The sequence below is a fragment of the Phoenix dactylifera genome, chromosome 3 (genome assembly GCF_051530095.1).
Source record: "Phoenix dactylifera cultivar Ajwa chromosome 3, Ajwa_hap1_PhDact_Kaust_v1.1, whole genome shotgun sequence".
Taxonomy (NCBI): domain Eukaryota; kingdom Viridiplantae; phylum Streptophyta; class Magnoliopsida; order Arecales; family Arecaceae; genus Phoenix; species Phoenix dactylifera.
This window is the reverse complement of record NC_143192.1, coordinates 35,607,334-35,629,600: the sequence shown is the minus strand read 5'-3', so window position 1 is coordinate 35,629,600 and position 22,267 is coordinate 35,607,334. Positions and strand designations below refer to the sequence as shown.

At 35.1% G+C, this 22,267-nt stretch overlaps 1 long non-coding RNA gene across 1 annotated transcript; it reads right to left on the bottom strand.

The window, feature by feature from the left end:
- Positions 1-3,792: 3,792 nt before the first annotated feature.
- On the bottom strand, positions 3,793-5,706 carry LOC149768076 (uncharacterized). The gene is made up of 2 exons (XR_016400073.1): positions 5,387-5,706; positions 3,793-4,481 (listed from the first exon to the last, which is right to left on the bottom strand). It is a non-coding gene; the product is annotated as an uncharacterized LOC149768076 (long non-coding RNA).
- Between the last annotated feature and the right edge of the window lie 16,561 nt (positions 5,707-22,267).

Below are 22,267 nucleotides of genomic sequence, written 5' to 3'. Positions count from 1 at the left end.
TGCATCCATCCTGTGCCAACAGTTTACAGTAGAATGACCTCGTTTACTACAAATTTGACATTCCAAGAAATTTCGCTGATCTCTATTTCGACCTGGAAAAGACCCTCCGGATGTTCTTGACCTGCCTCGTCCTCGGTTGGTGAAGGAAAAACGCCCACGACCTCTGCCACGAATTGAAAATAGTGCAAAAGCAGAGTCGACAGAGGACGTTTGTTTGTCCTTGTTAGTCAAGATAATCTCTTCACTACTTAACAATGCATAGAGTTCATCCAAAGAAATAGCTGATGACCGAGTTCTAATGGCAGTAGAGAAGGAATCATAAGCAGCTGGGAGTCCATTCAAAACATATAGCACCACATCCTCTGTATCTAACTTGGATCCAGCTGCTGCAAGAGCATCTACCTTAGTCCTGATTTCATTTAAATACTGCTGCATTGATAGATCTTGCTTCCGAATATTGTGAAGCTCATTCTTTAATTGAATGACATGAGATCTAGTTGAGGAATTTAAACGACAGTCCAATGCAGCCCAAATTTGATAGCAATGCTCAAGATTAATCACATAGGGTAAGATAGAAGAGGAAATAGTTGAATTCAAAGCCACAGCTAAGAACTGATCGGTCAAAAACCAAGCATCAAATTCAGAACTAGATGAAGATTGTTGACAAGTTGATGAACCATCTAGAAATCCAAAAAATCCACTTGCTTTGAACACTCGAGTGATTTGGGATTTCCAGACAAGATAATTTTCAGTGGTAAGTTGATTGGGTATAAGGGATTGAATCCTTGAAGTCAAGAATTTAAGTTTGGGAGATATAACCTGATCTGCAGAAGACTGGAATGCTTCATCGGATCTGGTATGATTTACTGATGCAGGTGATGCCATAGAATCACTTTCAAGAGGAGGGAGTAGTACTACAATGTCATCCGACCTCAAGGACATAAAAAAAAAAAAATCACACCTTAAGATCTTTTGATCTTATCAGTAGATCTTAATGAGCTAGTGGATCATGACGAGTTGATCTGGATCCCTGCTCTGATACCATGAAGAGATTTGAGGAAGATGTATTGAATTTACTGTAGCTGATGCATTCCTTGATATTACTGGCACGGCACTGAAACTATGCTAATACAGTGAAATATTCAGATGGCAGTAAACTAGGGAGAAGAGTCTGAATGTCATCTTATTCATTACATCAAGACTTTACAATGTATGTATTTATAGCTAATTATCCAAGGTTCAACTGTTGATTAACTGGAAACAGTTACAACAGTTTGAAATGAACTGAATTCAGTTGGGATAAACTGAATTCAGATGCTGCTAGAAACTTATAGATCTTTCAAAAGGCTTCTGGAATAACTGGCAGCTGACAGCCGCGTGGGAGACGCCATCCGCGAGCCGTTTAGAGGCCGCGCCACTGTGCAAAGGGGAGGTCTTCTTCACATGAAAAAAAAAATTTCAGAAACAAGCCTGAAATTTTCGGGCCTTTTTTCTCCCTCCATAGTGAACGAAATTGAGTGTATTATATATGGATAGAAAGCTTGTTTCAAGGGCTTTCCATTGACATAAATTTCGTTTCCCAAAACAAACTGTGGAGAAAGTTATCAAGGTTCAAAGTTCCAGGTTTTTGATCTTTATGAATTTATATCTCTCAAACCAGTGCACCAATCATCACCAAACTTTCCAGATATCATCTACATATCATATAGTATCTTCATGCAAAAAATCACGGCCTAACTCTATGTGTAAACAAAACCGCCATTAATGGCCATTCAAGGTAGTGAGTGCAAGAGCAATGGATTTAAGATATTAAAATATGTAATATCCACTCCAAAACATTTCAGAAATCGAACAAACATGCTCTGATACCAATGTAAGATAAACACATTAACATAAATAAGGATTTCGGATCACTTACAGATTTTTCTCTTTGATTCGATTCACTGATCAAGGAGTGGATTTTACCAATGAAAATCTACTGTTTTCCACAACCTAGATGCCCAAGTCACTTACAGAGAATCTCATAACCACCCCCTTTTTAACTGAAGCCTTATGCATAACTGTCAATAGACAGTTTCAGGGTTGGAGAGATGTCTTTGGAAAGACATCTCTTTTGGACATGAGATCATGTCTTTTGGTTACCGGTTTGGTTGAACTATCATGGGTGGACCAAACCCGTTTTTCCAACACATATATATCCAGCATTCGGCTACGCCTTGGGAGCTGCAAACACTGGGATTGATAGTATCAACAACGATGTTGAAAATGAGGTTAATAACAATAATAATGAGATGGTTTTGCTCATGGTCAAGGCTCATTTGTTGATACACCACCAAATATCATTTTGTGAGTACAGGAGGATGTTCCATGACCTTCCTAACCATCCTTAGAACCATATTTGTGATAATATCTCCTCATTAAGTGGGTATAGCATATTTGTTCAATATATAGAGCATATGCTTCTACCTAATTGTGTTATCATGTCCATGAAGTATCATGAATGATTATGTCTTTTCGTCAGGTGCTAAGCTACTAGACTGTGTTATTATGTCTATGTTGTGCCATGGATGACAAGGTCTCTTCATCATGCTCTAAGCTACTAGAGTAAAGCAAATATCCATGACTAGCTTGGCTTGTGTATATTCAATATATCCTCTCTAAATCAGACTAAGCTTCATATATGACTGTCATTTAATTGTTTTTTGATCTTCATAGCAGCCAACTACTCCTTTTATATTTTCAATTGCTTTTGTCTCAACTAAAATTACAGGATAATGGCCCATGTAATGAAGAGGCTCTCTTTGTATATTTCATTGTGCCAAAGTTTTTATTATTTGATCTTGTTTGATATCTCCTGTCGACTGGTAGAGGCTTTCAGCTTCACTTGAATCAGTCCGTATGAACAGGGACGGATATCTCATGTCGACTGCAGATGTTGATTCGTTGCGACCATAGAATGTTTTTCTAGAGGGCGAGCGAGACAGAGGTACAGAATTTACAGAGATAGAGGAAAGCTTGATGCAAAAATTGTAACCAAAAAACAAGAAACTTCACAGAACAAGTAAAAGCCTTGAACAAGGGCATTTTGAAAGAGCAAGTTTGGAGAGATCTCACTGAATTGCGGGGGCATTTTGAAAGATTCACCGACAGGTTCTTCTAAATGTCCTTAAGGTCAATAAATGTAGCATAATCCCCTGTTGGCAAAAAAGATGCAGCATACCCTCTTTGTCTTGGATATCCTGCTGTGCTTTTCTTTAATAATAGTCGACTTGACTCTTTATGTTGCCCATGATACCGAATCCTGTCTCTAGTATAACATCGTTCGCTTCTACAGAAGGGAAAAAAATATTGTTAGACAAGGAAAATGCCTTCTCTAACAAACCTCTACTAACAGTGGCCAAGTGCGAACGACACTTCTTGTCCTAGCCCCATCTGGGAAAATGCTAGTTGAAACACCAGGTATTACCAATTCCATTCGCAAAAATATAAACGTTGCAAACTTATCTGTTTCAGATAGATTTGTCACGCCCCGAGCCCGAGGCGCGGCAGACGCCGCATGCCCGCATGGCGGGCCGCACGGGCGCGCAAGGCAGCAGATCATATCAAAGCAGATACAGCTATTCAAAGATAACATAATTATTTAAATTGTTCAAAAGCGGTCTTACAAAATTTCAAATAGCATATGCTAACGTAAGTCAAATACTCTAATCAATCTAACAAAAGGATCAATAACTGAAGAAATCGTCGGAAAATCTAACGCACTCCCCAATCCCGTGAGATCAAGCCTCTGGATCTGAAAAATGGAGAAAATAGAATAATGAGCTACACTAGCCCAGTAAGCAACAAAATACCCCAAAGTGGGGTCAGAGCATATCAGATCAAAATACAGGATAATGTCTGGAATAAATCATAAATAACATCGTTTTGTTGTTTTCAAAACTTATTATCATTTTTCCAAAAATATGATATCAGAATCTCAACATGATACGCTACGGCCACGTAACCCAGTGGCATGGGTTGCACAAAGTGCCAAATCCACTATTTTTATCCATCGATGACAGCCAGTGTTGCACAAAAGTGCCAAATCCACTATATTTACCCACCGATGGCAGCCGGTGTCCAGAAACCACTATTCTAATCACCGGTGGCGCGGTGTCGAAACCGGTTCCTCACAGATTACAAGTCGACAGGTCCAACGTATAATCCCCATTGGCAGGGCCAGAACAGAACAGAACAGATCATAGCCATGCTGAGAATACATATATATAAAAACAGATTTCATAAATTTTCCAGTCATAGTTTACGGATTTCAAAGCATAATTTTTAAATAAAATTTAACATGCCAGACCCATTTTATAGAATACAAAATATTTATCAGAATTTAATCTATTTATCAAATAATTTGGAAATCACACTCGAAGTATTAAGTTACTTACCTCTCCTCGCTTAATTCCTACTTCAGGTAGGCGGATCAGGTTCACCTGTTAACATTTAATTAATTTCTTTATAAATTTTAGAGCTAAACAAAACCAAAAGTAATGCTATTGGACATGGCCCAACAGGGCTCAGAGTTGGCCCATAATGGGCATGGCCCGATAGGGCCCATATCGGACACGGCCCAATTGGCCCGCATAGATCCAGCCCAATAGGGCCCCCAAAGTTGGTCTCTAATAGATTATTTATTCATTGCAGGAGCTAATACTTAATTACATGGTACTGTTCCGTAATAAAACTTGGATAAAAGGACCATAGAATTATATTTGAGGACCTTTATATAATAAATCTTTCTTTTAGGGATCGAACATAAATTACAGAAGACCCTTTTGTGAAATAACATACTGTCAAGGGCTTAACTGCAAAATTCTATTTATTGGCCAAATGGGTTCGGGTTTTGGGTCTGAATTGGGTTTCGGGTTTCGGGTCTGAACTGGGTTTCGGGTTTCGGATTTCGGATTTAGATTTCGGGTTTCGAATTTTCGGGTTTCGGATTTCGGATTTAGATTTCGGGTTTCGGATTTTCGGGTTTCGGATTTCGGACTGGGCCCAAGTTGGGCCCACAAGGGTACGGCCCAAATAGGGCCCAACTAAGCTGAACCGGGCCCAAGTGGGGCCCACGGTGAGCAGGGCCCATCGTACCGCTCACGGCCCACACTGGACCTTCTTCCTCACCGTGCTCCCCATGGGCAAGGGAGGTGGGAACCGGAAGAAGGGAGAGGGCCGGCTGGGTGGCCGGAGGCCATCCCTCGGTCGACGGTCAGCCGGCCGGCGGTTGCGGCGGTGACTAACGGGGAGGAAGAGACCGAGAGTGGTCTCGGTTTGGGGCCAAAACAAAGGGAGAACACAAGGATGTTTAGCAACGGAATAAAGAGAAAAAGAAGGGGCTTACCGGCGGTCGACGGAGGCGGCAGATCCCGGCCGCAGGTGGCTCGATCCGGCGGCTAGCAGCGGCGACTGCAGTGGGGTTTCCAACGGCCAAACTAGATCGAAAAACAGGGGAATAAGAAAATCAAAGGAGCTTGGCTCCCGGGGTGGCTGAACTCGATTGAAGTGGCGCACACGGTCACTGGAGAAGAAGGAGAAGCAGGGAAGAGGGGGGGAGGAGAGAAAGTGCTCGGTGGAGGATCCAAGGGAGGAGGAAAGGGGGGTTTTATAACCCCATTTCAACAGCTCTCCGCCACGAAAATCGCGGCGGTGGGGCGAAATCAACGGCCGCTCGTGCGGCCGTGGGGTGGCCGCGGAATGACCGCGGGGCTGCCGTGCCCCGCCCTCGCTGCGCCCGAAGAAGCCGGAGGGGATCGCGTCTGCGATCCCCTGCTCTGGCCCCTTCCAAAAAAAAAGGAAAACGGGGCTGAAGTCGGCTTGGGCTGCCGACTTCAGCCCGTATCTCACAAGATTGCTTTGCAAGCAATAGTTTTTTAGTCATGATCAGAGTAAGCAATGTGTCACTTCCCATTGCAACACATCTTGCTGATGGAAATAAAAATCATGTAGCTATTGATTTGAACATTTTTTTTAACATACAGCAAATGCAATAATTAATTCTAAATTAAAGGTCAAAGGTCTAGTGGGCACTTGAAGGATTGCTATGATGTCCTTCTAGATTATCAAATTTTCATAAAAAATGTATGCATCTTGATCAAAGATTCCTCATTCATCTATATTGATCAAAGATCTAGAGGCACAACAATATGAAGTTTGGGTCTCATAATATATCTAAAATAATTAACCTCTCTCTTTTTTTCCCTCAATAGTTGGGAGTCTTTTCTTTTGCAAACGATGCTGTCGTTGATATCAGCATTACTGGTTCTTTTTGTCAGAAGAGAAAAGGAAATTATGGAATTTTAGTACCTTCATCACTACTAGTCTTGCTACGAGTATAACACTCCCTCTTTTAGATTTGTACTGCATTACACGATCCCAACTTCTGAACCCTTTTCCTCTTCGTCTGAAGGGAAAAGAAGACAACTTTCTGATTGAAGGACTATTAAGCATCATGCATCATGTTGTTATTTACAATTACTTGCTCTTTCTCTTCTTTATCTTCTAGAAATTAAAATTTTCAAGAAGGCAACTTTCTAATTGGAGTAGTAAAACGAAAGCTTGAGTGGCCACTAAACAAGTTGGCCACCATCGGTAGAAAATTATTGCAAAGCTCGGATAATGTCGATCATTGTGTCTCATCGTATAACCTAATACTTACTAGGTGCACAAAAAGCCTACGTAGCATCAAAATTAGACGACAAAGCCCACTAACCATTCCATTCCTGGCCGTCAATCGTGCTTTAAAACTATATTCCACAGACCCCATGTTCCCTCACGCCTCCAAAATTTGCCTCTCTTGGGTCGATCCATTGCAAGCCTTGTAAAGTTGCATAAAAGTGCACCATGTTGTGGCAGCGAAAGCTAACACTAATTACATCTACACACAGTTGACTTATTACATCACAATCTCGATCTCTATGGAGGCACTGAAATATTAACTTATATCCTCTACAAAACTACGTTGTCATCAATCCAGTGATCTGCAGACTTGCCAAGCGGCACGCCAATCTTGATTACTTCCATAATTATTTTGCGCTTCCTAGAAGGTTGATTGTGAAAAATATCTTGTTTATGCACTACAGGCTTGAGAGTTTGTGTTACTCTTTAATTAAATACTATGAAATATGATTGGACTTGGATTTAAAAAGCATATAAATATCCCTGCCGTGTATATTTATTTTCTTTACTGTTTGGAAGAGAGAGAAAGAGAGAGACGTCGACTTCTTCATGATTAATGATTATAGTTATTTTCTTGATACATATTAATGATTATAGTTTGGATAACAAAGTTACAAGCATGAGGTGAGTCAAGCTCAGGTCTATTAGCCATCAGGTCAGGCTTGTCCCGAGAATGAATTGAATGCTTGGCCCATTATGACAGCGTAAGCCCAGGTCTAATAACCTCTTTTGAACCATTATCCATTACATCCATTAGCTATTACTTGCATGAACTTTGAGTTTGAATAACAGCATTGTAACCATTAAAAGAGCTAGTACTGCGATTTGAGCCACTGGCCATTAGATTATAGAGATAAATAATAAGAAAAAAATATAATGGCTACTATTTTTTGATACTTCTGATTATTTTCCGGTATAATAAATCGTAACCTTGATTTTGGTCCGCTATATCAACCAGCAGCCTATCATAGCCCGTCCTCCAGTGCAGCTCATGTCAAAATCATTTACATTCCCCAGATTGCAAGCAGAGAAATGTACGTAGATCCATCAGCAAATCATATAAATGAGCTCACGTTTATTTTGGACTTTTGGTCTTCCATTTTAATGAGCATTCTCCATTGCTCTTGAATACAGAGAAGATTTGGCTTGGGACATACTTCCATCATTAATCTGCATGCTAGAAGGGAGAAAGGGGAAGGCGAGATAAAAACACAACTGTATAACATTTTCTCTTGAATAACAAAACAGAGAATTAGTGTCCACAACGTAGGCACTAACTCTAACTGTCGTAACTTTTCCATTAAATATCACCATTGTATTTGTTATCGGTAATGCAATGGTAGGTATTTTTTAATGGTTGGCGTTGGACATACGATTCTTAATCCATAGAATCATATGGCTACAACACCTTTTCATCAGATGTGAGGAGGTTGACTGTCAATTAATAGTGGCAGTCTTGACATGGCACAGAAAAATTTCAATATCCAAGCAGTGGGATGCGGTGAACCACCGAACTTATTCAAACCATTGAAACTCCACATGTTTTAAGGCACTAAGCAGTATCCTTTCTATAAATCGAAGCCCATACTTCCAGTTAAGATCCTAAAGCTACAGTACACATTCTTAGTGGTAGAGCATATTATTCTTTCATTCATCATGTCATGTTAGCTAGTGTTAACCTAGTAATAGCATAGCTAATGTAAACCTCATGTCAAGAAGCACAATCTTGAATTGAGAAATTACTGTTATGCGAGAAGCACAATCTCTTATGCTCTTGGTAAAGAGTAAAATATATCTTAACATGATAATAAAATGTAGAACATGAAAATTACCTTAAGAATAAAAAAAAAATACTAGACATCCCAAATAGTGAACACATGAAATGGAAATAATTTGTCCCATAATCCTTGGATTCTACTTAAACAGAAATGAAATTTTAAATTTGAAAAGAATCATATGAGACATTAAATTTTAATCATATTTAACCTAACATGGTTATTGTACCAGTATATCAAAAGCCACTATTCAAATGTTACTATTGTATGAAACAACATGCTATTGCATTATCCAAAAAACTTTAAAATATCCTTTTTGACTAAATTGCTTCTTTTCTCCATTTTTAATGCCATAGTACACATTCTTAGTGGTAGAGCTTATTACTCTTCCATTCATCATGTCATGTTAGCAACTATTAACCTAGTAATAGCATAGCCAATTTAAGCGTCATGTCAATAAGCATAATCTTGAATTGAGATATTACAGTTATGCGAAAAGCACTATCACTTTTCTTTTGGTAAAGAGTAAAACATATCTTAACATGATAATAAAATGTAGAACATGAAAATTACCTTAAGAATAGAAAAAAATACCAGACATCCCACATAGTGAACACTTGCAATGGAGATAATTTCTTCCATAATCCTTAGATTCCACTTAAATAGAAATAAAATTTTAAATTTGAAAAGAATCATTTGAGACATTAAATTTTAATACACCAAGTAAAAAAATTAACTTAGATATAATTTAATAAAATAATGCATTAAATTATGATTAGTTATCTTTTGTAATTATTAATATGATATGTATAGATTTTATCAATTGCATGATTAATTGGTTAACTATAAAGTTATCTAGACATTTTTATTGGTCTCCAACATACTCAATTGTTGCCATAATGATCATCAACTTAGACCACCATAGTATACATGACAAAAAAGTATACAGAGAACTAGTGTAGAAAAAATTGTCTATAAATCAGTCGTTCTAAAAGTAAAATCAGTACATCAATCTCTTCGTCCAAAATCATTGAGTATTTTCTCATAGTCCTTCACCAACCTTTATCTATTAAATATATTTTAGATCTTTTGTTGTTACTAATTTTTTTTGATGAAATTGCAGGTAAACCATGAAGATCTTACTCTTACTTTACCTGAGTTTTATTATGAGTATGGTTGTTTTGGAAATATATGCAAGGGATGCAAATTATGGGGAAAATAGCTCAAAGTGTGCTCCATATGAAAGAATGGAAGAAAAGGTGCAACAACTTTCAAGAGATTCAAATCTTGATTTGCAGACAAGTGGAAGAATTGGTTACAAAAATAAGGTTTACATCAAAAGGCTCGTCAAGAAAATAACTGGTGCCAAATTGCCTAATGACCAACATATACTAGAAGATGGAAGCAAGACGAACTACAAGATGAATGATGCGAACATCAACATAGATAGGAAAGAGAACCATGGCCCTCTTTCAAACTCCTTAGAAAATACCTCTAGCCAGTCTCGCAGTCCTATATGTGAAATGTATCCTTGTCCAAAAAAGCGTTCTTGTTGTCCTCCTCATCTAGTTAATGAAAATATCCCATAGTCTACTTTTACAACTGCAAAATAATATCAAACCTAAAGTCCCTACTTGTTAAGTGGAAATAATATTCCAACTAGACATGTAGAAATCAATTTCCACTTATCATATCTACTATACTATGTCATGGTATGGACTATGTATTATGTATCAAGAGATATGATGAAATAAATTTCATAGCTTACTATGTTTGTATATATTCTATAATAAAATTTCTTATTGTGTTCAATTTATATTACTATTTAATTTATTATACTTATAAGATTGAAGAAATTTTATAGTCGTGTAGAAAACAAATCCATGAGAATACGACCATATGAATATTTTGGTTGATCTATAACCAATACTTTAATTTATTGCTTTGCCTCCATTTTTGCTCAATGATATTATTTTATGACCATATAATAAAAATGAGTTTTGCCTTCCTTAAAATAGCTATCTCTCTAATAACATATCCGTTCTATATCTTTTTTTCCCTTGACAATATCTTTAATAAAGGTTCAAAAACTAAATGATACATGTTTTAAGAATATATATAGTCATATGATAGATTATAGTCAAAATACAATTGATATTTACCTAAGTTTAGAAAAATCAAATTTTATTGAAAACAAGTTTTTTTTTAAAAAAAAAAATTGGTTTAAAATCATTATTGTTCAAAACATAACCAAGTATATGAGGATGCTATAATCACATTTATATTTTATTATATTTTAATGATTTAGAATATTCTTAAATATTTCAACACATATACGATATAAAATGAGAATATGAAATTATTATTTATATTTTTACAACTGCAAAAAATAAATTAGTAAAAAACATCATTAAATTCAAATATCTATTTTTTTTGGCTTATCAAACATATGCATTAATTTCTTAGGAGCTATTTTTTGCGTCTATTAGTTTATTCAAAATACTGAGAATTTTATAATTGATCTTAAAAGTGCAGAAGCACTTGTGTCATCAATGTTATTTAGCAATGTGCATGGGCATATCGTTACACGATAAGTCGATATTCTCAACAAAAGTGGATTCTCATAATGATATACTGAATTCATTCTTATATGATATATAATGAAATAATTAAGAGTGAATTATTTTAATGTACTTTTGTATTGGTGGAAAAGTTATACCTTTCATTTTATCTTTCTCTTCTCTTTTACTTTCTATTCTATACATCTCTTTTTGATATATACTTCTCTTTCATCCATTTTTATGTTTTTAAAGAAGCAAATTAGTTCCCCTCTCTTTCCTTTTTTTTAGCAAAAAAAATAAAAAGCAAATTAGACTTTGCTAGATGTTTTCTAAAAAGAATGCAAATTTTAATCTAACTCCCAATTTTAGAAACTTGGGATATGCTTTGGTGTCCTTTTTTATTTTTAGCTACTACTTTTCAATAAATTCAATTTCGAACATTCAACTAAGGTAGGGTAATGAACGATATTTAGATAGTAACCTAGTTTAGCAGGTTATCAATTTTCAGTTTTCTTTATTCCCATAGAGGCAAAGCTGCAAAGGTCTTTCATCCTCACTTTTAAGTTCTCATCTTAGATCTATGCTAGAGATTGTAAAATCAAAAATTTTATTAAGGATGATATCTAAAATTTATATTGACTAAGAAAAAAAATAAAACAAGATATGATGGGATCATGAGGGTTGCAGTATAAATGAGATGGCCATAGGGATGGATTTAAAATACAAACTCAAGTCTGTTCTAAAGAAATGATATCAAGGTCCTCATCTATTTCTTTTGTTGTCAAAAAAGTAAGAATGATATGTAGCTTACATACTAATCACTCGACCATCTTTTCATTGTTTCTCTATCATGAAAATGAAAAAAATATAAAATTGTGATCGCATACATTGAAATAAAAAATAGGCCCCGTAGGCATATGGGATCTAGTAGGTAGATGGGGAGTAGGGGTAAGTGCATGGGCCTTGGTATAGGCATCACAAGAAAACAACAATATTAGTCTCTTTTCCAAATTTATTTTAATTATTTTAATGAATTTTCTTGTAAATAGTGACAAAATGATTCTTTCAATGTCTATCTCATTGCTTAGTTGTCTAATGTGATGGGTATTTGATTCCCACTTAATTACAATGGAGCTTGTTTTTAATTGATACCTCTAGGGAGATGAACTACTACCCAACTACTATTTTTAGTCAAAGAACGGTTATAAAAAAATGAAGCAATGCCCAACAATTTGATACTCATAACCATGGAGATCAAAGCCAAAGATTAACATATAATATTTCCATATGTAGTAAGAAATGGGAGATGGAGAAATTATGAACAAGATGAGAGAATAGAGGGGAGAGAGACAGAATTATTTAAATTATTAAAAATGAGAAAGATACAAATATCTTAGAAGATACCAATGCATTGAGTGGTCTACAAATGCATGGTACCAATTAAGTGTATTTATAATTTGTTTATATTAATACAATCATTCTTTACAATTCAGAAACATTTTTCAACCAAAATTTAGCTAGTATAGATAATTCTAAACGATAAGTCATAAAAAATCAGTTTTTTTATCTTCCAAAAATCCCAACTCAAGACCTTTTTTGCATGTAAGAGGTGTTTTGACTAATGTGGTAAATTGCTAAGTGCACTCATTAAATCATTTATCTTATTTTTAAGAGGTATTTACTTTAACACTATTTTATGTTTTACCTAAGAGAAAAAAACTTGATGCATAGGCATGAAACCATATAAGTAAATAAAATATTATGAAAAAAAAAATAAATGCCATTGCCAGTTAATTTATAAATAGTTACCAGTTTACATGCTAATTAGCTTTTGTCCATAGTTGTTCTTTTGGTTAGACCTGGCCACTAATTATTTGGCATAAATATTTAAGAAACAGATGATCTCCTATCATGCATTCTTTAGAATGAAGTACAAGAAAACTATTTCTAGAAATAGAAAGACTTCTTTGAAGAAAATATAGACAAAGATTAGAGGGGATTGGAGAAGGTGGGAGGGGGTAAAGGTTGATGCTAATAAATTACATAGTTTCATCTTGAAAATGCTTGTAGTGCTCTGTTACCTACCATGAACCAATCATCCACCAATGCCTATAGTTTTTACTTCAAAATTCAAATTTATGACGCATCAGCTAGGAAGACACTTGCTTCTGCTTACAATAAATAATCTAGCACAATATATCGATAGCAAAGTCCTAAGCCACCCTTTTCAGTTGGCAGATGTTTTTCTCTCCTTCCAATCCAAGTATTATGGGTTCTAGAGATCCTACTTCTAATATTAAAACAATCAAAAAGATCCTCCTTCAAGAGACTAGAGAAGCTATGTTTAAACAATAGATAATCGACTAAGTTGCATTTTAGTGCTCAATAAAATAGTAAGCCTAAGTCAAAAACTATCCAAATTTATTAGTAAATGGAAGATTAGTTGCTAGTTCAAACCTTAAAGAATTTCTTTTGATTCTTAGAAGTGAATGAGTCTTTACTTTTTCTTACAACAGCAGCTACAGAAAAGTCTCCCTTTTCTCTTTAATATGCAATATATACTTAGAGAGACATGTAAAGGGACCCATTTATAGGTTTTAATTCTAAAAGTATGATTGAATATCTAATTGAGAATCAACACAGTAAATCATACTCCACAATAAATAAAATGTTAAAAAACCAATGCTTTCTTACATATGCACTAAGTAGTCAAAAGTTGACTTTTTTTTTCCAAGATCAATATTTATTCTAATTAATTCATGTTTTGAAATGATATAGTTTATTTTCTCATTTTGTATACCTCTAAATAGATGAATTATAATATACAATTTATGCATAGAACTTATATCTCAATGTATAAACAATGACTATTTACACCACTTAATATATTATCTAAAAGCATCTTATTTTCTTACTATAGATATTTTATAGATTTAGATTTATCAAACATAATTACCAGAAAATTGGCATATGCAGTGCATACTAAAGAAAAACTAGTATTAAAAAATTAAATAAGAATATAAGCATAACAAAATCAAATAATGTTGTTTGCAGCTAACTTGTTTTATGTTGGATTTCGTCATCCTTAATTAATTATCCACTTTCTAATAAAGGCTCTAATAATAAGAGGATAGGTTACATGGAATCAAGTAGATTAATAAGTAGAAAGGTATTTTAGTAAACAAAGCTGATCGATCAAATTCCAAAGGCAATATTATAAATTAATAGAATATAGTATAGGCAAAATTAAATTCTCATTTTAGATCATCCAACATGTTGTACCATCTATATTTTGTCCAATTAATATTATAGTAAGAAATACTTATAATATTAATAATATTACAAATTATAATTAGTTATATGAATTCTCCAAAATGATTTTGTAGAAATACAAATATGTTTTCTACACTTAACAGGCATAACAAAACAAACCTACAAATGAAATGAAGTTTATATAGTAATTATAAGCTTAGCTATAGAGCCATCCCTCTTGTAGGAGATACCATAGTGACTTGGCTTTGGGGTGGTTTCTCCATAGACAATGCCACCTTAAATCATTTTTTTAGTCTCCATCATTTACTCTCCCTTATTTTAGCAAGCGCCAGTCTTTTTCATCTGGCTGCATTGCATCGATATAGATCAAATAATCTGGGTAGACATTCGGAGATGGATAAAATTGCTTCTCACCTTTATTTTTATGTAAATATTCTTCAATTAAGTCTTTGAATAGAAAGCCAACCTTTTAATTTTGTTGAGTTGTAATTGATTACCATGTCAACAAAACTTTGAAGCAAGCCTTCTCAATTTGGGTTGTAAGTATGCTCATTATCTTTTTGTTTAGGTATCTATGGTTGCATGTTTGCCTACTTCTGCATTGCATACAAAAATTATGATGCTTCTTTAAATGCATAATAGCAAGCATGAAATATAGATTAAATAGCTATGAAGACTACCTTGACATTTCATATTGATGTAATTTTGTGATCATGAAAAGAAAAAAAAAATCTTCTAATAGATATAGTTAGCAATACATCTATATATTTTAGTACTTAATTTTAAATTACAAAACCACTATTCGGTTATAGATAGAATATTTGTCATGCCCCAAACCCGAAGCGCATCCCAAACCTAGATTGTGACAGACGCCGCATATTTGTATGGTAGACCATACAAGCATGCAAGGCTACAGATCGTATTAGGGTAATAATAATTTCTAAAAATTTATTTAATCAAGAACTTACCCAAATGGTTCTTATAATAGTTCCAAAATGATATAAGTCAATATTTGCTAACTATTAATATAAATCAAATAAGATGTTCTAACTAGACTGACTAAAACTCCAATGATTGAGAGTATCTTCAAAAGAACTAGTGCACTCCCCAAGTCCCGAGCAACTATGCATCCGGATCTAAAAAATAGAGAAAACATAATAATGGGCTACACTAGCCCAGTGAGCAACATAATATCCCAAAGTAGAGTTAAAGCATGCAAATAATTTAGTTAAGAGCACAAAATATTGACTAAAAAGAAATTATTTCTCGAAGAATGCATATTTCTTTTGAAATGTATTATAGTTTTCACAAAAAAATGCCAGAAATAGAAATCAAAAATAAAAAATAAGGCTACGGCCATGTAACTTAGTAGCATGGGTTAAAATGCACAAAGGGCCAAAACCCACTATTCTTAATCATCGATAGTATAGTGTCCCAAAAATCACTATTCTAATTACTGGTGATGCATTGTCAAAACTAATTTCTCATAGATTACAAGTCGACAGAGCCAAAGAATAATCCTCATTGGTGGGGCTAGAGCAAATCATTGCCATACTGAGAATGTATATTTATAAAATAGACTTTTCATGATTTGCTCAGTCATAATTTTTTAGATTTCATAACATAGCACATAGTATATTTTAAAATAATCATAACATTAACATGCCTGAATCGTTTAACTAAGTATAAAATAGATATCATAATTAAATTTAATCAACTAATTATTATTTTACTAAAAATTTAAAAAATACTTTGAAGCATTAGATTACTTATCTCTTATCACTTCAAAATCATACTTCAGTTTGACGGATCATGTGCACCTATTTTAATATAATTAAAACATCATAAATTTCATCATTATTTCAGAAGTCAAACGAAGTCAACATTAAATACTACTGGACAACGGCCTCATGTCCCTAAATCTGGTCGATCAGGTGTCAGTGCCCGACTGCCCAGGTCGGTCCGAGCAAGAAGAATTTAATTGGTCAGGTGGAGATCAGAAGTGGCCAAATTTTAAAAGATCTAGCTAAAATTGAAGTAATGGACCGATCTACTGCCCAAGTATCGGGGCGGTTCAGGGTCTCCAAACTGGGTCAATTTGGATCCGAGCAACAAGTGAAGCAGTTCCTAAGCTCTAACTTCTTGTAAACTTAGCAAGCTTTGACAACTTTATATATGAAGTTATTGACAAAAAGATTATCTACTTATCCCTAACTTGATGTCTATTTTGTAATTGCATTCTAGACTTCAAGTTTCTAGCTTTACCTACATTATATTAAAAAGAGTGTTGGGGCCCTATGAATTGGTCAAAAGTGTCTTGAAATGGAATATATTAATCAGTTCAAACAAAACTTTATTATCCAATCACTATGCATATGGATGTTTTTGAAAATTGAATTATGTATAGGGACTCTTTTCCAAGTTTCGTAATACTAGTTTCGGTACCTGTACCAGCACCATGGTGGTACAAAATTAGTATGGGTCAGCATCATTGAGTCAGTATATGCGCCCCCATGCCCCCCAACCCCCAAGCCCTACATTTTAGCAAACTGTCCTGCACATTCTTCCAATCAACATGAGGACCAAGCAAATAGTACATCTGCCTCTTTCCCACATGGAAATGAAAGGAGGATGTTCCATTTTGTTGGGATGGGAGAACTTTTTGAGGATAAAAAAAATGCTTAGCTATCTCATGAGGGAGGGGTAAAATTGATAAAGCAAGAATTTTAAGAAATGCATCGTGCAATATTACCATACAAGCAGGATATGAAATATCTAGAGCATTAGAGATAGGAAGAGATGAAGAAACTAATAGAAGTGGAATTCGTTACCCCCATCCATTATCTAGAATAGTTGGCGAATGTAATACTTGTTAGCAGCAAAAATGGAGGGTATAGGGTATGCATATTTTCGAAGGTTCAAACAAATTGATTGGGACTTTAATGTTATCCAAAATATCTTTTCCATTATAAGCCTTAATGAAAAGAAAGATAAGGGAAATCCATTTTGGATTGAGCAACCGGTAAGTTGGTGCTTAGCCTATAATCTAAAATGCTCATGTTCATGATTAGGACTGGGGTGCAAATGAGCCGAGCAGCATGCAAGCTGCTCGAGCTCAACTTGCCAATTATCGAGCTCGAGTAGCTCAAACCATTTTTCGAGTCAAGCCTGAGTTGCAAAATATTCGGCTCGAAGGCTCGCAAGCCTACTTATGTATCTATATTTTTAATAATATAATATTTTATTTATAATATATATTAATAATTTAATATTTTAAAATATAAAATATGTTATATTTTGTATAAATCATATTTTTTTTAATTACAACCAAGGCTCGAATTTGAGCTTGAAATCAAACCATGGCCCTTCTCTCTCTCTCTCTCTAACTTTGTTTAAGTGGTTTTGGAGGCCCTTCTCTAACCATGGCCTCTCTCTCTCTCTCTCTAACTTTGTTTATTAGTTAATTAAGTGAAGTTCTTTGGCAACTTATAAATTCATTTCTATTCATAATATTTTTGTAAAAGATAATATGTTATTTATGTGAGACCAATACTTTTTTTCAAATTAAAAATGATATCTTTCTTTTTTAAAAATAACAAATCCTTTAGTTTTTAACTTTTAGTAGAAAATGTTTTTCAATTATCTTCAATTTTATTTAATATATTCTAGTTTATATTAAAGTTTATACTTTGATTTCCTTTTACAATTTTTAACTTCAAATATCTACATTTTATTTAATTAAATGTGTTTTTCCTGTTTTTTTTTGTTTTTGTTGATCTTTTCTAAGTCTCATACTCTAAGCTTTTCTGTATTATGGATGACCGTTGAAGTTCTTTTTTTAAAATCAGTTTGACCTACAATAAGTTAATTTCTACACATCTTATCTGGGACAAATATATACTCTTAGTCTTATCTCATGCGACTACTTGCTTGCGACATTTTCCCTTTGCTTTTATGAAACAAAACCCATTTTTTGAGAAAATTGTGAACAAGACGTTATTAACTGTATTTGCGTCACTACAATACCCTGAATTGGTTAAGTGTTTAAGTGGATCTTTAAGGAGGTACGAGGGGAGAGGAGGGGGGGAGGCATGGGACCCCGCGCGCGCGCACGAGAGAGAGAGAGATCACGAGGTATCAATTCATGAACTCATATTACGTGCACCGCCTGGCTATTATTCCAGAAGAAGAAGAGAGAATGACAGTCCGTACTGATCACCACATAGAAAATATCTATCTTACACAGCCTGCTGATTATTTATTTGCAGTAGAGTTCGACGAAGTAGATACAAGTCCATGAAACTTCGGTTTCCATACTTTTCTAGACTTAAAACCGTCAAGCACCCTTGCACGTAATAAGAAGCTATGCATGAAAAGAAAGCCCTTCGTCTCTAGTTGTTGGAACCATGTGTATACCCTTTCTTACCACCATCCCCTCCACCCGCCTGCATGTTGCCGGGGCTGCTCACATATTTGTTATACTGATCTCTCGGAATTTCATGGTGGTTGCTAACAGTGGTCCCAGGGTAAACTGTCTCAGCTTGGCCTCCTGCATCGGTTTCTTCCATCAACATTTTCCGATGTATCACCATGCATGAGCTCAACGTAACCACTCCAAGAAGAATAATAATGAAGACCAACTTCATCCCTTCAATCTGGCTACTGCTGCAGGAACATGAAAAAATAATCTCAATATTCTATAATCACAAAGTGTTTAAAGGGATATATAACACAGGATTCAAAATCAAAACATTCTACAAATAATAACTTACTACTGAAACTTAAAATGGAATTTGAAGACTTCTGTTGGGTGTCATTGGATTAGCAAGTGGAGTTATGCTATATATAGATAGTGAGGGTAGATCTGAGGCACTGGCATCTGAAATTGGTGCAAAGCATCTGATTATGGATTCTCCTCCAATATGAGACAACACTAAGTGGGGTTCATATATATCCTCATTAAATGATGGGTTAATGGAAAACTTTCATCCAGATTAGGAGCCTATGTGGAGGGTTTGTTGTGACTTTACCAGCTGATGTGATGAGCATTATCACCGAAATTCAACCTTCTATAGTATGCAACTATTCTTTTATTACCAGTATGTCTTAAATTTTAAGTACATATCTCTTGAATTTTCAGTAATATTATACCATGATTTCAGAAATAAAAATGAACACACTAAGTAAACTAACTTGAAGTCTTTTGATGTGATGAGAGAGAACATATATGCCATGGGAATCGTATCACGACCCACGGCCTCGCTCATAGATGGGTAGTCGGAATATATTATTTGAATTCTCTAGCCCTATATGAATATCAAAATCTACTCAGTGCATAGCCAATATGGAACTAAGCAAACACTTGCACGGATCCTCACATACTTTCCTCGTTTAAGCTCTGGTGTCCTCACCAAGCTAAGGGTTTAAATCCATTCAAATCCAATCACAAATACCATAAATCGAAGCACAAACACAACAATTAGCTTGTAGTCAACCTGATTGGGCCAATGCTGCAATGTCCATTAATCCATATGAGCCGCAGACCAGGTCTGCTCTGATATTATTTATCACGACCCAATGTTTCATCCAAAAAGGCTAGCTGGAAAGTATTATATGGATTTCTAGCCCTGTATAAGTACCCAAGATCTACCCAATGCATAACTAATGTAGGACTAAACATACGCTCGCACGGGTCCTCACAAATTGATATAAGGGATTTCACTTGAAGAATCAGTTGCTTACAAGGCTAATGAAATAAATCACAATACTGCTCATGTTTGGTCTAGGATATCCTTCACATGTTTTGACGCGCCAGCGTATAACTTTTTCTGATGCAAATTGATACAGGGGATTTCCCAGCAAGTAAACAGTAAGTTTTCAAAAGAATGATGAAGGTTCCATTCTATATGTATATCTTGAGGCACATATTCTACCCAAGACTTGCAGATACTAATTGCAGCGGCATCGTGCCCTTAGAATTTCATCTTATCAGTTTTAGTGATTTGGATTCCGTTAATAGCACTTGGAAAAAACCAGCCAATATCATGCTTGGGCTCATTTAGAACATTGGACAAAGATCACTAAATAAATGGATGGGAGGATATCAAATTAACAGATCTACTTTGTGCAGCAAGGACATGCAAAATATCGAATTGATTATCCCCGACACTACAAGAAAATACATATTCAGCGACTAAGATTCTATTTGCCGAATAACCATATTTGGTCGCCGAAACCTTTTCGCGACTAGCATACCCTTCGTCGCCGAACCCTAGTCACTGAAAGGTTTTGGCGACCAATATTGTGTGGTCACCTAAGGTACACCAACAACGACCAACGTTTGGTTGCCGAAGAAAATTTTCAGCGACCAAGTCTGTTGTCGCTAATTTCAACGCCGACCAAATAGTTGGTCATGGAATGTTTGTCTTCCGCTACCAAAAAAATGATCACTGAATGTCTATCTTCCCCCACCAATAGTTTGGTCGCAGAATGTATTGGAATGCATTGGCAACAAACATTTTTTGGTGGCAGAAAGTATTAACCTGTATTTAATTAACAATTTAAATTATAAGCTTAATATTTATTTTTGGGCTCGCTCCAAATCTTGTACAACCAACACAGCCTATCCAATATCCATATTGCACAATACATTTGCTCATCCAAATAGAAGTATACACAATGTTGGAGAATCCATAATCATTCATTATAAATATCATCATCTATAAGTCTAAAGTCAAACATACATATTAACCATACATCACAATGTTTCATCCATACCATATGTTAAGGTGATAATCATCACCAAACACATCAAAATGTAAATTAAAAATCCCAAAATATCTGATCTTGCTATTCATCCAAACAACCATCATGTAGACAAAAATATTCTTATACCAAAAACTGGATTCTGCTTGTAGACAACTCCACCATGATCATCTGAACAAAAGCTATCCATGTACCAAAAACTAGATTTCACATGCTCATAACTCCACCATGTATCTAAGAAAGCAAAAAAGAATAGACAATCAATAACCACATGTGAAAAATAATAAACTAAAATTCAAGTATAAGTTCACAATGATATTTTGCCTAATTTGGTCAAAATCTCTAAATAACCTACGTAATATAAATGAGAATACATACCAATGAGTATTTGTACCACCAGTTGAATACATGGCCCCATCATGATGGATAGATGACTTGTGCGTTTGAGTTTTTTCCTTTAAGAACTCTGTCACCAAACTTGTAAGATGTGCAATTTGCTTCTGTTCTTCCTCTCGCTCTTTCCTTTCCTCCTCACGCTCTCTCCTCTCCGGCTCCAATTGCCTCCGCAGCTCCTCACGCTCCATCTTCATTTAAATTTTAAGGCTTCTCTCTATCATGATTATTCCCATAAACAATCTTACCGAAATATCATAAAAACTCATATAACATAATTTTCAAAATAAATGAAACCTAGATAGGGGACATGGTGTGCGAAGTGTTCCAAAAATTCACTACATTGACAACCTTTAGAAACTCCAACCAGTAACCGAACCACAAAAATAGAAAAGTTGATATATATATTGGGTCTTTATAAATTTAATGATGAGCCAATTAGATGTGAAAGATGGGTGGCAGAAACAGATTATTGTATTTTTAGCTCCAAGTTTCAGGAATTAAACTAGTTCAAATATGATATTCAAATACCACCTAAGATATGATAGTTGTAAGTACAAGATGAACCAGTCACACTATGAACCTCCACTTGAGAGCATAATAACCAACAAAGACTTCAGTGTGCGAGAATGACCTCTAAAGACTGACCATTAGCAGAGAACGTTAGGCTTGTTTCCAAATTACAGCACCTCTGTATTTAATGGATCTGGAATTGCAGATCCTAAAGATGAACTGCTGTACACCTAAACAATTCTCAAAATAGAGTCCCCACCGACTGTT